General features: G+C 37.3%; 1 pseudogene; it reads right to left on the bottom strand.

The window, feature by feature from the left end:
- Positions 1-11,275: 11,275 nt before the first annotated feature.
- On the bottom strand, positions 11,276-12,807 carry LOC125101272 (olfactory receptor 11L1-like; annotated as a pseudogene).
- Between the last annotated feature and the right edge of the window lie 2,504 nt (positions 12,808-15,311).

The raw sequence follows: 15,311 nt of genomic DNA, 5'->3' as shown, positions 1-15,311 counted from the left end.
TTTATTTTTTTATTTTATGTTTATTCTTATTTTTAGCACATTTGTGGTCCCCAAGATGTTTTTTAATTTCCTTGCAAGCAGAAAAGTCATATCTCACAACTTCTGTTTTGCTCAGACTTACATCACCTATTCCTGGAGTCAACTGAGTGCTTTCTCCTTGTAGTGATGGCTCTGGATCAATATTTGAACATTTGTTACCCACTAAGATATCTGCTCATCATGAACTGGTCTGTATGCCTGACATTGGCTCTGGAGGCCTGGATAATTGTTTTTTGTTCATTTGTTTGTTTGTTGTTTTGTTTTTACTTCAGTGGTGCTGCTCTACCTCATAATTCTTCCACTCTGTGGTCCATATGTTGTTGACTATATTCTCTGTGAATTGCCTATTCTTTTTCACATGTTCTGTGCTGATACATACCTGCTTGAGACTGTCATGGCCATAGGAGGGGCTGGAAATATGTTATTCCCTTTCCTCCTCATTATACTCTCCTACCTTGGCATGCTGGTGGCTGTGATGAAAATAGACTGTTTAAGGCAGGAAGAAAACCTTTTCCATATGTACTTCCCACCTGATCATGGTGACCATATATTATGGAACAGGAGTGATCAGGTACATGAGACTCAAGTCCCTCTATTTGGCAGAAGGAGACAAATTCATCTCTGTGTTTTATGCAGTCATCATCCCTATGATGAATTCTTTCATTTACAGTCTAAGGAACAAGGAAGTCAAGGAGGGTATGAGAAGAGACATGGAGAAGTACAACAATGAGACAAAACAATAAATCCACAGACTAGAATCTTTAGAATTTAAAGGCAATGCTTACTTTCTTTTAAATTTGGCAAACTTTCAGATAAAAGTGGTCATCACATTTTTACAAATCTCCTCAAGTCTTTCCAGTTCAGGTTTCTACTATGAGTGAACATGTATGGATAGTTATTTATTATGTGTCAGAACATTGTTATATCAACTCAATCAAGTATGTTGTGAACTACACCATAACCTTTCATGTCAACACATTGTCATGCCCTGTAGTCACTGCCTTTACAATATTTCATTCTCTATTTTTCCATTTATTTTGTGAAGTGTCAATTATGACAAGGTGCTCATTCTTACTTTACCTATAAGCGCCATCTTTTTTTTGGGGGGGGTTGTTAGCCTGAAGATATGAGCCTCAGATCTTTACTGATACAAAATGAAAGGCAGTGTAAATTCTGAAAAATATATATCATTAATTCTTACAGAAAGGAAATGTATTTGAAACTTGAAATTACTTGAGAATTTTTAAAAGAAGTATAAAACACTGCATTTTTTGGGTTTTATATTTTTCTGTGTCTAAACTTTTATCTTTGTGGTCTCTAATTTTAGGGAAGAGGGTATGATATTTTTTGAATTTGAAAACCAAGAAAAACTCTTCTCAGTTACTTAAATTTTAATTATCTGTGTTATGGAAGATAACTTGCAGAAATAAATACTAGCAGTCATTTAATTTGTTAACTTTTTAGATATGTAAACATATTGGCTACAGTGGATTTGCCCCTATAATAGTTTAAGGAGTCATATATTAACTAGTCTAATATTCCTGAATTTGGAGGCCACCTGTGGAGTTAATCCTAGATTCAATCATTTACTTGCTGTGTGCCTTTTATCAAAATGTTTTCTGTACTTTAATTTCCCTCTTGAAAATTCAGGTAATGTAATGTATAGGAGGGTAAATGTAAACACATAGAATAACTTAAAATTCAAAAAGAGGCTAAAAGCACACTAGATAAGATCATTTTCCATATGCTGTTGGAAAAAAAAGAACTTTGTGCTAGATTCTACAATTGTATAGAAAGAAAATAAATGTACAGTAATTACATTAAATAAACATTTTTTCAGACTCTCTTTCCTACCTTCTGTTGGAAATTGCTATTTCCATGAATGAAGAAATTCCTTTTTCCCAAGTTAGTACACACAGAATAATCTAGAGTTTCTATCCATAACTTTAATAAGTATGAGGGCCAAAGAACTTAATATGTCCAATTAACCTATTGCATATCTGAGTACCAGAGAATGACTGTTGTTCATCCTTGTATAGCAGGCCTTTGACTTCTTTATAGAAATTTAATTCTAACATATGGATGAAACAGTAGTTTTTCCCCTGTGATCAAATTTTATTATATGCTGATGTATAATACATAAAAGAAAAAAGGGAAACAAATCAATGTAGAGTGAAGCAATAAGTGTCTGATTTGTAATATTTTCTGTAATACTTAGGACTCCATGGAAACATTGCACAAGTGCATGTGTAAGGGCTTCTTTGTACCAAGTTCATTTTGTGGTGGCTCTATATTTATCACTTTTCCTGAAAGTAATGCAAACACTGATGATCCAGTATGTTGTTATCAAAACTGAATGTACAATAGCTTCATATTCTGCTTTTACAAGTATTTCTCCAGCAAGCAGAACATACTGAGGAAATAGTTTGAAAGCGCATTCAGTTTTTAAAACAACTACAGTTGAATCAGAGGACTTGAATAAAAACTTAATTTGACCCAAAATATATACACTTTGGTTTCATTTTATTTGCTTTGAAATCAGTGACCAGACTATCAACTGCAAAGTTATCCTTTCTTTTAATTAGAAAAGTAGTTCTAATAAATCTTATCTCTCATGATTTATAGTCAACAAGGAATCCAAGAATATAATGTGTGATTCTGATAGTAGTCAAGTGAATCTAGAACCAATATACATAGAGTAAGAAGAGCTATTTTTTGTCATTGCTTAAAATTAACAACATATTTAGTAAAATAAATTTTAAATAACAACATAAATTGTGGTGAAATAATAATCATAGAACAATAAATAGTTTGATTACAAATAATTTTTTTAGAAAACTTACAGACTCCCTGAAACTCCCTCTATTTTAATTTCATGTTGAATGTTTAGCTATATCTCAATGAAATCTTTCCAAGAATATAAATTTTGTCTGTTCTCTAGAGATTATTCTTGTTTGTTACCCTTCTGATTCATATAAACCATAAAATGTATACATTTAATTTATTAAATTATCACTGTTCAAAGCTTTGAGAAATAACCTGACTTTGACTAAATTTTTTAACTTAATCCAGTAAATATCTGACTTAGTAACTCTTATCTTTGGTTAAATGAAATTTTGTTCCCACATCAGAAATAAATTTTGTGCTGGCTATTGACAGTATGTTGATGTTGGTAATTTAAACAGTTTTGTAAACAATGGGTCTGTTATTAGAAACCATAGACAAGAATGCAAGAGGACAAGGATGTTCCACCATGGGAAAACAGTGTGGAGGGAAGTTAGCTTCCCTAAGGATTAATTATGAGAAACGTCTTGCCAAGTAATTAGCATAGGCTTTCCACGTGTCTTAATGAGATCATGGCAAGGAAATGAGTTTTTTCATTTTGCCTCAACACACTCATACACAAATGAAGAGACTTTTCTTGAGATTTGAACATGATATTGAATCTTTAAACACATTAGTTTGATGATTTGAGAGGAACAGATTGTGTAAATACATAAGTAAATTATACACTCACTAAGTTCTTTCTTCTTAGCAGACTTGCACTGTGTATGCATGTGTGTGTGCATTTGTAAAAAATATGGACTTATAATTAACTGTTGTAGGATCTAATCAAGTAAAATTTTAATACATTGTGAATATTTGGAGGCAACATATATTGTAGTGTCTTTTAAGTAATGTCCTCAGTATCAGGAACTAAAAATATTTACTCAGAAAAAATATATTTATGGTATTTCTTTTCCTGTTTTTGTTGTTGTTGTTGTTGTTGTTTTTGTTTTTGGACCCCACTATAAATTTCTTCCCATTCCTTTCGAAAGTGGCATTGCTACGCTCTGTTACTTAACCATCTCTGGAGCATCCAATCTTTTTGAATGATATCCCCTCATTGAATTTGTTTCTCTTACTAAAAGTTAGAGTGTAAGTAAAATCTAATCCCCAAACTTCAACTTTAATCTATCTTGTGCTCTAAAAAGCATATGACCCTGACTGGTAGCACATTTTAGACGTATCTACTGATGATGGTTATGACATAAGCTAAACTGTTGCTTAACAAATTTCCACAATGATAAATCATTGTTATACTCTTAGTATAGCACTTCTTATCTAGGAAAATTTTAATATATTAACAAGTTTGTGCCACTTCAGGAAAAAACAAAAAACAAAACAAAACAAAAACAAACAAACAAACAAACAGGGGCATTAATACTGCTCGCCCGCAGTGTGTATATACACACATTGTCTTTATTATATATGTAATATATATCCCTTATTTTAAAGAATTGTCTCAAGTGATTATGGAGGCTTGCAAGTCAAAGTCCAAAATCTGCAGTGTGGGCCAACACGCTGGAAATGAAAGAACAGTTAATGCTGTATTTAATATCTGAAGGTCTTCTGCTACCTGATTCCCTCCTGGTCAGAAGAGTTCAAATCTTTGTTCCATTTAAGCTTCAGATGATTGAATAAGTTTCACCACATCATGGAATAAAAGTCTGCTTTACTAGGGGTGCCTGGGTGGTTCAGTGGGTTGAAGCCTATGTCTTCTGCTCAAGTCATGATCCCAGAGTCCTGGGATCGAGCCCTGCATTGGGCTCTCTGCTCAGCAAGGAGCATCCCTCCCTCTGAACCCTCACACCAGCCTCTCTGATCTCGGTATGTCAAATAAATAAATAAAATCTTAGAAAAAAATCTGCTGTACTCAAAGTCCACTGAATTAAATTTTAATCTTATCCAAAACACTCTTATAACAACATCTAGATTAATATTTGACCACAACTACATATCTGAGCACTGTGATCCAGCCACTTTTATATGTAAAATTACCCATGCAATTTCATATTCAGATTATTCATTGCTAGCATATGGTAGCACACTGGTTTTTAGGTATTAATCTCATACCATAAACAATTTGCTGAATTAATTAGTTTTAGTACTTTTTTAATATACTATATGGGATTTTCTATATATAAGATTATGTTATCTGTAAGTATAGATCTTCTTTTCCAATTTGGATGTCTATTGCTTGTTTAATTTCTCTAACTGCTATTTCCAATACTATGTTGAATAAAAGTGACAAAAGTGAGCACATCCTTAATTTATTTTGTTCTTGATATTAGAATAAAAGATTTCAATCTCTCAGGTTTTCTGGGAAAATGGCAGGATAGGAGGACCCCAAGCTTGTCTTATACCACAGAAACAATTAGATAACCTTCACAGCAGTGTAAGTAACCCAGAAACCAACCCAAAGACTGGCAGAACAAATGTCATAACCTAAGGGAGAGAAAAGACCACATTGAACAAGGTAAGGAGGGTCATGACTTCTGGGAACAAAACTGACTGTGGTTGTCCACAGTGGGGAGGCAGCTGGTGGCACAGAGAATGGTGGGAAACAGACACTCCTACAAGAAAACCCATGGGAAGTATGAATACCCATAATATTTCACTTTGGAAGTCCAACAGACTGAATCTCATGAGTTTAAAACCAGTGGGACTCAAAGCCTGGAATTTTAAATATTAGTGGGCTCATCTTTGAGAGCCCAGAGAGCTTTAGGAAGCTAAGCCCACATACCTAAAGAACAACACTGAAAACATCCCCAGCAGATATAGTGCAGACCAAGCAGTTTAAAAGATATAAGTGGAGGAAGACAGGAGGGAATATGATTTTCTCATCTCAGAGCATGGCCCAGAGAGAGGGATCACAGGAACACCATTCCAGGAACAAAGGAGGAGGCAGGTGATGTCTCCCAATCCCAACATAAACAATGGCCTCCTTCAGAAACCAGTGTGGTGCCTACATGCTTACCTACTTACAACCCCCCCTACCCATGCATCACCTCTGATTCACCCTCCAAGCCATGCTCCCCTTAGTCCATGCACTGTAGACCCCTGACTCAAAACACCAGAAAAAAACATACTAACACCATATCTCTTGATCTACATGTCTGGCAGCAATGGTGCAGGTCTCATTTCCCAAGCAGACCACGACACACTTTGCTAAAACATGGCCCACCATTACTTGGGAACAAACATTGCCTACAATAAGCAAAGAGAGCTTCTGCAGATCACTGGACTAAAGGAAAAAAGAGACCAAGACTCAAAAGCAGAGCACAAACAACGTGTATAAGGAGACACTCCCTGAAGCACCAGATCCCAGGGAACAGGGGACACTGCACCACAGGAGCTAACTACAGGACCTCTTTTCCATGAGACTATTTTCATTAACAGCAGGAGAAGTAGTCAATTTTTCTAACACACAGAAACAGACAGAGAAAAGTTAGACAAAATGAGGATATGGAGGAAAATCTCCCAAATGAAGAATAGGACAAAACCACATCAAGAGACCAAAGCAAAATGGAAATAAGTAATATGCCTGAGAGATGATTTAAAACAATTAACATGCAGATATCCAGATAACATGGGAAAAGAATGGAGGACATCAATGAGACTATTTTTTTTAATTATTTTTAAAGGATTTTATTTAATTATTTGTTGGACAGAGAAAAAGCACAGACGGGGGAGCTGCAGACAGAGGGAAAAGCAGTTTCCCATTGAACAGGGATTCCAATGCAGGACTCCATCCAAGGACACTGGGATCACGACCTGAGCCAAGACAGATGCTTAACCAACTGAGTCACCCAGATGCCCCTATCAGTGATACTCTTAACACAGAAATACAAAAAAAAAAAAAAAAAAAAAAAAAAAAATCAGAGATAAAGAGCACAACAAAGGAAATTAAAAAAAAATAAATTTACTCTTCTCCTACCCCCTCAACCCCCCAGGTTGCATCTCCTCTCCCTCATATCAGGGAGATCATATGATAGTTGTCTTTCTCCGATTGACTTATTTCGCTAAGCATGATACCCTCTAGTTCCATCCACGTCGTCGCAAATGGCAAGATTTCATTTCTTTTGATGGCTGCATAGTATTCCATTGTGTATATATACCACATCTTCTTTATCCATTCATCTGTAGATGGACATCTAGGTTCTTTCCATAGTTTGGCTATTGTAGACATTGCTGCTATAAACATTCGGGTGCATGTGCCCCTTCGGATCACTATGTTTGTATCTTTAGGGTAAATACCCAGCAGTGCAATTGCTGGGTCATAGGGTAGTTCTATTTTCAACATTTTGAGGAACCTCCATGCTGTTTTCCAGAGTGGTTGCACCAGCTTGCATTCCCACCAACAGTGTAGGAGGGTTCCCCTTTCTCCGCATCCTCGCCAGCATCTGTCATTTCCTGACTTGTTAATTTTAGCCATTCTGACTGGTGTGAGGTGATATCTCATGGTGGTTTTGATTTGTATTTCCCTGATGCCGAGTGATATGGAGCACTTTTTCATGTGTCTGTTGGCCATCTGGATGTCTTCTTTGCAGAAATGTCTGTCCATGTCCTCTGCCCATTTCTTGATTGGATTCTTTGTTCTTTGGGTGTTGAGTTTGCTAAGTTCTTTATAGATTTTGGACACTAGCCCTTTATCTGATATGTCATTTGCAAATATCTTCTCCCATTCTGTCAGTTGTCTTTTGGTTTTGTTCACTGTTTCCTTTGCTGTGCAAAAGCTTTTGATCTTGATAAAATCCCAATAGTTCATTTTTGCCCTTGCTTCCCTTGCCTTTGGTGATGTTCCTAGGAAGATGTTGCTGCGGCTGAGGTCGAAGAGGTTGCTGCCTGTGTTCTCCTCGAGGATTTTGATGGATTCCTTTCTCACATTGAGATCCTTCATCCATTTTGAGTCTATTTTCGTGTGTGGTGTAAGGAAATGATCCAAATTCATTTTTCTGCATGTGGCTGTCCAATTTTCCCAACACCATTTACTGAAGAGGCTGTCTTTGTTCCATTGGACATTCTTTCCTGCTTTGTCGAAGATGAGTTGACCATAGAGTTGAGGGTCCATTTCTGGGCTCTCTATTCTGTTCCATTGAGCTATGTGTCTGTTTTTGTGCCAGTACCATGCTGTCTTGATGATGACAGCTTTGTAATAGAGCTTGAAGTCCGGAATTGTGATGCCACCAACTTTGGCTTTCTTTTTCAATATTCCTTTGGCTATTCGAGGTCTTTTCTGGTTCCATATAAATTTTAGGATTATTTGTTCCATATCTTTGAAAAAAATGGATGGTACTTTGATAGGAATTGCATTAAATGTGTAGATTGCTTTAGGTAGCATAGACATTTTCACAATATTTATTCTTCCAATCCAGGAGCATGGAACATTTTTCCATTTCTTTGTGTCTCCCTCAATTTCTTTCATGAGTACTTTATAGTTTTCTGAGTATAGATTCTTAGTCTCTTTGGTTAGGTTTATTCCTAGGTATCTTATAGTTTTGGGTGCAATTGTAAATGGGATGGACTCCTTAATTTCTCTTTCTTCTGTCTTGTTGTTGGTGTAGAGAAATGCAACTGATTTCTGTGCATTGATTTTATATCCTGACACTTTACTGAATTCCTGTACAAGTTCTAGCAGTTTTGGAGTGGAGTCTTTTGGGTTTTCCACATAGAGTATCATATCATCTGCGAAGAGTGATAGTTTGACTTCTTCTTTGCCGATTTGGATCCTTTAATTTCCTTTTGTTGTCTGATTGCTGAGGCTAGGACTTCTAGTACTATGTTGAATAGCAGTGGTGATAACGGACATCCCTGCCGTGTTCCTGAAACAAGATGGGATTGGGAGGGAGACAAACCATAAGTGACTCTTAATCTCACAAAACAAACTGAGGGTTGATGGGGGGAGGGGGTTGGGAGAGGGGGTGGGGTTATGGATATTGGGGAGGGTATGTGCTATGGTGAGTGTTGTGAAGTGTGTAAACCTGGCGATTCGCAGACCTGTACCCCTGGGGATAAAAATATATGTTTATAAAGCTGTAAAAAAAAAATAAAAGAAAGGATGAATACCCACGTTTTGTAGCAACATGGACGGGACTGGAAGAGATTATGCTGAGTGAAATAAGTCAAGCAAAGAGAGTCAGTTATCATATGGTTTAACTTATTTGTGGAGCATAACAAATAGCATGGAGGACAAGGGGAGATGGAGAGGAGAAGGGAGTTGAGGGCAATTGGAAGGGGAGGTGAACCATGAGAGACTATGGACTCTGAAAAACGATCTGAGAATTTTGAAGGGGTGGGGTGTGGGAGGTTGGGGGCACTAGGTGGTGGGTATTGTAGAGGGCACAGATTGCATGGAGCACTGGGTGTGGTGCAAAAATAATGAATACTGTTATGCTGAAAAAATAAAAAAAAATTAAACAAAAAAAATAAATTTTTGTTTGTTTCCTTTTTGTTTCAGAAGTGGAATTTAGCAAATTCATCACTTACATATGACAACTGGTACTCATCAAAACAACTTTTCTCCTTAATACCCACCACCAATTTAACAAATCCCCCTACTGCCTCACCTCTACCACTTCCCAGTTTGTTCTCTGTATTTTAAAGCCATCCACTTCCTGGCCTATTTCAGATTACAATGCATTATTTGAATCAAAAGAACCAAAAGAACTAAAACATGTGCCAAAGAATGAAAGTGCCCTTGCCCCTAAAGCTCAGGGATTGATGTGCACTATATCACAAATGGGTTACTGGACTGGGAAGAGAATACAGACTGATCTCACTGTGTGGGCATGAGTGAATGAGTCTTGAATTTTCACGCCTAGCCTTACTATTTGTAAGGCATCATCAAACCTAAAATATAGCCAAGATCCTCTCCCATGTGGGTTACTGCTATGACATCAGCAGGTCTTTTTTTCTGTCACTCTATTCTCTAAACAGCAGTGAGATTCACAAATATAAAATATATCATGTCATTTCCTATTTGATACCCTTTGATAATCCATCATTTGTCTCAGTGTAAAATCCAAAAACCCTTATAGGGCTTTCAATGATCTGCAGGAACAAGCTCTTGCTTTCTTTCCAAACTTGTCTCCTTCCTCCATCCCCACATTCCCAAGACTTCTTCTCCTGGCATTCATGCCATGCTCCCTGTCTGGGATACCACATCCATTCTTATTCTCCTCATCTGTAAATTGTAAGATTAAAGTACAATGTAAACATAGAAAGCTTTCTTAACACTCTATGTTAATTCAGACCTTACTGTTCCATGTAGATAAACCAGCTTATACTCTATTGTTTCACAGAAAACATCACAAATAGGTATAAATCCATTACTCCTTGGATAAGTCATTATATATGTCTCTCCTTCAAAACTAGAGGCTCTATTCGGGCCAAATATCCCTTGGCCATTTCTTTACTTTGTGTCCCTGGGCAATCCAAACTGCAAGAAGAGGACTGGTATATATAAAGGGCTTCAAAATATCTGTGGAATTAGTGAATGAGACAGTAGGCAGGAGTAGCAGAGGTCTTCTAAACAATGGCTGAATAAAAGAAAGTTTGACTCCTTTCTTCCTGCCTTCCTCCCCACCTATCTGTTCCCTTCCCTTTCCTTCTCTTCCTTTTCCTTCATTTCCCCCTCCCCCTTGAGCATGTTCTCTCTCTCTCTCATCTTTTGTCTTTCTCTCCCCTTCTCCCTTTCTCACCTTCCCTCCCCACCCATCCCTCTCCATCCACTTATGCCTCCTTCCCTTTGTCTTCCTCCTTCCCATGCTCCATTTCATTCCTAGGATTTAATTAAACTGAAAACATTAAAATGTCTAAGTTCCTGTAGATAAACTTGGGCATTTCAAAAATTCTTTGTTTTTGTCATGAGGAGATAATTTAAGTCAACAATAATTTGTATGTCTTTTCCTTTCTTTTTTCATTTATTTATTCCACAGACATTCAATAGCCACAAGTACCACCAGGAACTGAATCTACAATACCAGTTTCCTATCCGTTCTTCAAAGATGTATAAGTTTCACCACATATACTTTGTGAACTCAGGAGAAATTCTCTTGTAAAATCTGAAAATAATGTGTAAAATCATCACATCCTTGAATCATATTAGATTCTCACCAGATGATGAAACTTCCAAAGGACAAAAATACCCCTAAAGTGATGTTGTAGAGGCAATTTATCTTCTGAGGAGTTGTTGCCAAGAGGCCATGAAAAAACTTTTTCATTATGGCTTATGGAATTCAACATGGCACCAAGGATGACATCCAGGTTTGAAGGCTCTGAATCTGTTACTCATATATTCCCAAACTTGATCCATTACATGTTCTATGCTAATTTTCCTTCCCTGAGAAACAAACAAACAAACAACAACAACAACAATAAATTTCTTTTTTTTTTCTTTCTTTTTTTTTTTTTTTTTCATTTCTTTTCTAACAGCCTCTTTGAATTCTTAGTTCCTCAAACTATATATAACAGGTTTCAGCAGTGGGATAACCACAGTGTAGAAGACAGAATTGATCTTGTTGATTTAAGGTGACATATTTACCATATGTACATATGAACATATATAGAGATTATGATCCCGTAGTATCATAGTCAACATGTTGGCTGTAGACAACAGCCAAACAGGAGCCACATGTGGAAAAGGTCTTCATCCATCCAGATGCTGAAGGGATTCTCAGTATGGTAGATACAATGAAAACATAGGACACAAGTGTAAGAAGAAAACAAATGCTTTGCACTGCAACTGACAGGATGAAGATGACCATCCTGGTGACATACACATTGGAACATGAGAGCTGCATGAGGGGAGGGAGGTCACAGAAGATATGATTGATCTGATTAGGACCACAGAAATCCAACTTGGAAATCATTATGGAGGGTTAAAATCCTGTGCCAATACCTGTCAACCAGGAGACTGCCACCAACCTGGTGCAGATCTCAGGACTCATCAAGAAAGAGTAGTGGAGTGGGCTGCAGATGGCCAGGTATCGATCACAAGCCATCATGGACAGGAGGAAGCACTCAGTAGCCCCAAAGAACACAAAGAAGTAACGCTGTGTTTTACAGGCAGGGAAGGAGATGGGTTGGCTGTGAGAGAACAGGTTGGCTAGGAGAAGGGGCACGGTGGTGGATGTATACCAGATCTCCAGAAAGAAGAGGTATTTGAGAAATACATACATGGATGAGTGCAGCCTCTGTTCTTGGCTCACCACTGCAACAATGACAACATTTCCTGTGACTGTGAGAAAGTAGACGAACAGGAAGATGGCAAATAACAGTGTCTGCCATCCAAGAATGTTTTGGAATCCTAACAGCTGATATTCAGTGCACTGGACACTTTGGGGAGTTTCATTGCCTGTGGAAGGAAAAACACTATACACCAGCCATCCAAATATTTGTAGTTCTTGATGTTTAATATCAGAGACTATTTTTTTAATAGATAGATCTTTGAGTACAACACTTTATAGGAAAAAATGCATACTTTCACCTTGGTTTTATAAGAAAATATTTAGATATCAGAAGCGGAAAGTGGATGTTAGATCTTGGAAAGAATGTCAGCAACTCCACTTATGTTCTCTGAAATTTAGAAGTCTCAGGTCTAAATATATATTTTTTTTAAATCCAACTCTAATGGAAACCAAGTTTGGAAACCAAGAATAATAATAATTTAAAAAAAAAAAAACAGGCTTATATGAAATCAATGACTTTTCTTTTCTTACATATGGGCTTTGTCTGATAAACAGTGAGAATAGAAAATCTCCTATGACATCTTAGGGTAGTTTATTCATTCTCCTCCCAAATAGTAATTGTGGATACTTTGATCTCTCTCCCTCTCTCTCTCTGATGCTTTGTGCTGAGCTAATTTGTACCTCCATTGACATCCTTTCTTGTCCAGTTGGATACCGTGATCTGCCACTGAGCAGGTATGCTGTATTCTTTCAACATATCACCTCTCTTTGTTTTCTTTTCATTTATTTTATTTTATTTTTTATATTATAAAGAATGTACTATTTATTAGATATTAACTTTTTTTTTACAATTAGTCTTTTTTTAGTACTTTTTAATAAACATATAATGTTTTATTAACCCCAGGGGTACAAGTCTGTGAATTGCCAGGTTTACACACTTCACAGAACTCACCATAGCACATACCCTCCCCTATGTCCATAACCCCACCAACCTCTCCTGACCCGCATCCCCCCAGCAACGCTCAGTTTGTTTTGTGAGATTACGAGTCTCTTATGGTTTGTCTCCCTCCCAATCCCATTTGTTTCATTTATTCTTTTACTACCATCCAAGCCCCCCACATTATATCTCTACTTCCTCATATCAGAGAGATCATATGATAGTTGTCTTTCTCAGATTGACTCATTTCGCTAAGCATAATGCCCTCTAGTTCCATCCATGTCATCACAAATGGCAAGATCTCATTATTTTTTTCTCAGTTAAAAATTTTTTTAATTTTTTAAATTTATTTTCAGCGTAACAGTATTCATTGTTTTTGCACCACACCCAGTGCTCCATGCAATCTGTGCCCTCTTCAATACCCACTACCTAGTTCCCCCAACCTCCCACCCCCCGCCCCTTCAAAACCCTCAGATTGTTTTTCACAGTCAATAGTCTCTCATGGTTCACCTCCCCTTCCAATTTCCCTCAACTCCCTTCTACTCTCTAACTCCCATTGTCCTCCATGCTATTTGTTATGCTCCACAAATCAGTGAAACCATATGATAATTGACTCTCTCTGCTTGACTTATTTCACTCAGCATAATCTCTTCCAGTCCTGTCCATGTTGCTACAAAAGTTGGGTATTCATCCTTTCTGATGGAGGCATAATACTCCATAGTGTATACGGACCACATCTTCCTTATCCCTTTGTCCGTGGAAGGGCATCTTGGTTCTTTCCACAGTTTGGCGACCGTGGCCACAGCTGCTATAAACATTGGGGTACAGATGGCCCTTCTTTTCACTACATCTGCATCTTTGGGGTAAATACCCAGTAGTGCAATGGCAAGGTCATAGGGAAGCTCTATTTTTAATTTCTTGAGGAATCTCCACAGTGTTCTCCAAAGTGGCTGCACCAACTTGCATTCCCACCAACAGTGGAAGAGGGTTCCCCTTTCCCCACATCCCCTCCAACACATGTTGTTTCCTGTCTTGCAAATTATGGCCATTCTAACTGGTGTAAGGTGGTATCTCAATGTGGTTTTAATTTGAATCTCCCTGATGGCTAGTGATAATGAACATTTTTTCATGTGTCTGATAGCCATTTGTATGTCTTCACTGGAGAAGTGTCTGTTCATATCTTCTGCCCATTTTTTATATGATTGTTTGTTTTGTGTGTGTGTTGAGTTTGAGGACTGCTTTATAGATCCTAGATATCAACCTTTTGTCTGTACTGTCATTTGCAAATATCTTCTCCCATTCCGTGGGTTGCCTCTTTGTTTTCTTGACTGTTTCCTTTGCTGTGCAGAAGCTTTTGATCTTGATGAAGTCCCAAAATTTCATTTTCGCTTTTGTTTCCTTTGGAGACATATCATGAAAGAAGTTGCTGTGCCTGATATCGAAGAGGTTACTGCTTATATTCTCCTCTAGGATTCTGATGGATTCCTGTCTCACGCTGAGGTCTTTTATCCATCTTGGGTTTATCATTGTGTACGGTGTAAGAGAATGGTCGAGTTTCATTCTTCTACATATAGCTGTCCAGTTTTCCCAGCACCATTTATTGAAGAGACTGTCTTTTTTCCACTGTATATTTTTTCCTGCTCTGTCGAAGATTATTTGGCCATAGATTTCAGGGTCCATATCTGGGCTCTCTACTCTGTTCCACTGGTCTATGTGTCTGTTTTTATGTCAATACCATGCTGTCTTGGTAATCACAGCTTTGTAGTAAAGCTTGAAATCAGGTAATGTGATGCCCTCAGTTTTATTTTTGTTTTTCAACATTTCCTTAGTGATTTGGGGTCTCTTCTGATTCCATACAAATTTTAGGATTATTTGCTCCAGCTCTTTGAAAAATACTGGTGGTATTTTGATCAGAATGGCTTTAAAAGTATAGATTGCTTTAGGCAGTATAGACATTTCAACAATGTTTATTCTTTCGATCCAAGAGCATGGAATGGTCTTCCATCTTTTTGTGTCTTTTTCAATTTCTTTCATGAGTGCTCTGTAGAACCTCAAATACAGATCCTTTACCACGTTGGTTAGATTTATTCCCAGGTATCTTATGGTTCTTGGTGCTCTAGGAAATGGAATGGATTCTCTAATTTCCCTTTCTGTATTTTCATTGTTAGTGTAAAATAAAGCCACTGATTTCTGTACGTTGACTTTGTATCCTGCCACGTTACTGAATTGCTGTATGAGTTTTAGTAGTTTGGAGGTGGAGTCTTTTGTGTTTTCCATATAAAGAATCATGTCATCTGTGAAGAGAGAGAGTTTGACTACTTCAT

Source organism: Lutra lutra, chromosome 5 (assembly GCF_902655055.1).
Source record: "Lutra lutra chromosome 5, mLutLut1.2, whole genome shotgun sequence".
In the NCBI taxonomy this organism is placed as follows: Eukaryota; Metazoa; Chordata; class Mammalia; order Carnivora; family Mustelidae; genus Lutra; species Lutra lutra.
This window is presented reverse-complemented; position numbering and strand designations above follow the sequence as displayed.